Source organism: Ixodes scapularis, unplaced genomic scaffold (genome assembly GCF_016920785.2).
Source record: "Ixodes scapularis isolate PalLabHiFi unplaced genomic scaffold, ASM1692078v2 PGA_scaffold3__209_contigs__length_174095766, whole genome shotgun sequence".
Lineage (NCBI taxonomy): Eukaryota > Metazoa > Arthropoda > Arachnida > Ixodida > Ixodidae > Ixodes > Ixodes scapularis.
In genome coordinates, this window is record NW_024609868.1 from 45326315 (window position 1) to 45328895 (window position 2581).

The following is a 2581-nucleotide window of genomic DNA, read 5'->3' on the forward strand; positions in this document are numbered from 1 at the left end:
CGGCTGGTGCTCAAAGTAGGCAGTTTTGAGAAGGAGTAACCACCGAAACGATCAGACGTGAGCTCTACATCGGAGTTCGGCAGAGCACTCTGACGTTCGAGCTCGAGATCGGGTCCAATGATTGCGGCCGCGGGCCACCTCGGAGTTGCGAAAAACCAGCATAAGATGGAGCCACGTGTCCAATCAAACTTCATATCTCTTGCCCTCGCTCTCGTCCATTCTCTTTTCCTTTTCGTTCCATATCGCACCGAGATTGTAGTGGTTTTGGCAGCGCCGTTCATCTCCTTTTATGGACCTTTCTCTTTTTCGTACACGCAACAACGCGCGAGCTTTGCCGTCATCCTATCACGTATTTTCAAGAACCCGAGAGCGGCCTGTGTCGCACCACGGCGGCGTGAGTAATTCTGGTTATCTCTAGGTTGGTTAGGTGAACTGTAGTAAGGGAATTAACGAACCGGTACAAGGCATAGTAAAGGGAAATAGACTAAAGGAACTCTCGCTGCCGATTACCTGAATGCTCTCAAAGAAAGTATTTTCAAATTCATTTGTGTTATGTATTTATTCGCAAATTAAAGACCCTCGGAGGTACGGTCCGGGTACAATAATGGAAGCACAAGTGGAGAGGAAAGTAAAGTACTTCCTTCAACAATTTGTTTGTAACTTCTCTCGTGTGGCTGAAGCTCAGTAATCGCAGGCACGTTAATATCGTGTCCTCCATAGTAGCCCTGAGACGTCGGAACATTAAAAAAAAAAACATATCTATGAAGTCTCTAACACAGCTTGAAATTTATTTACCAACCATTCCTCATATACATGTCCCAGATGTCCTTCACAATTCAAACAACCTCCTCACCCACTACACCACACAAACCCGAATCACAAAAACATAAATGCCCGAAGCACAAAGGAACACATAGCCGATCAAAAAAGGGCAAAAAGTGAAAGAGAGAGAGAGAGGATTGCGAGAAATTCCCGCACTTAAAGGGGCCATGAAACGAATCTTGGGATGGGATAAATTATTTCAAATTTGGACTTTACTAATCGCATATCGTTTAGTTGGTCAAAAGAAAGAGGGTAGGAAGTCAAAAGCCAGCTTTTCGGTACGAACATTTCAAAATATAGCGGACTATCTTGTACCTTCTTTCCTTCGAAAGCTCCCCGGCTTTTCACTGTGATACATCCGCAGTTCCCAAAGCGCGTCAACGGTGCCAACCTGACGTCAGTCGAGCCCAGCTCACGCATTGGACACGAGAACTGCGTCACTCGGACGTATGCGCTCGTCAACAATATATCCGTCGACGAATATTCGGACTCGCGTTCGTGGCCAATGAGAGCCCTGACGGAACTTATTGTCACTGGGGAAAGAGTTCTATGGTGTGCATAAAAAGCACGGCGGAAGTTAGGAGTCATCGCACCGGTGCCGAAGAATGTCACTACGACATGATTTCACAATTCGCGTTTGAGTTGAGGATTAAAGCTGATGAGGAAGAAGTAGGAAAATCGTTTCATGACCCCTTTAAGAAGGTCAGACGTAGTCAGACAGAGCCCGGCACCACTACAGCGGAGCACTACAAGCATAGCGCTTACCTCGCGCTAAGCGCGTGCTGAAGGGAGCGTTCACCAGCTTTGTATCGCACCGTCAAAACTGTTCCTCATGACAGGCGATAAATAGCTGACGACACTATGGTGCCTGGAGCGCGTCTTCGACTGGTTTGTTTAGCGTTCTATCCCGCCCATACATCGGAAGTGGTCCCAAAGTGGCAACAAACGACGTCACAGAAGCCGAAGTGTCATGCTGTTGCATTTCGCGATCCTGGCGGCTGATCGTAGAAATGCTAACGAGAAGGCTGCGAGTAGCACAACCGAACACGAGTGTCGCTGTCGTCATGGCGTCCCAACTTCTGGCTGCCGCAGCTTCCGTGGACCGCCACAGTTGAGAGCGACTTGGAGCAGATCAGGCATCTGCTACAAATACCACCGCTGTTGGGACGCCGCCAGGATCGCGACCGGCGACAGCATGACACTTGTATGACGTCGTCAGGCGGAAATCGAGGGGCCACTTTTTTGGGCGCACTAAACACACCAGTCGGAGACGCGTTTCAGGTACCATAGTGAGCAGCGCTACATGAGCGCTTCGCTGCATGTGAGAACTGGCCTTTATCAAGGGATGAGGAAGGTTGACTGATACAATTCCCGGAGCTTAAAAGAATGGGACGTAAATGGGCTAGGCATCAGGCTGCCGGAAATAAGAACTTTGTTACCGATATACAAAGCGCCTGGTGCCGTCGTCATAGAATCAAACGCTCTAGCTTCCCCTCCGCATATCGGGTTAGGAATGTCACCACTCAGCATGCGCACCGCATGGACCGACTGGATGCACGTGGAAGACCGCCGAAATATATTTTCTGACGTGTGAAATGTCGGTGTATTCTGTGATAGAAGGCACACTTCATACGGGGAGAGTCACGCAGTATGATTGGCATTACCGCGGTCTCAAACAATTTCAAGCTCTCCATCGGCTGGATGGTCGATGCACCAGGGGAGTGATCATTTCCTTCTTCTAGTTCTTCTAGATGGTTTT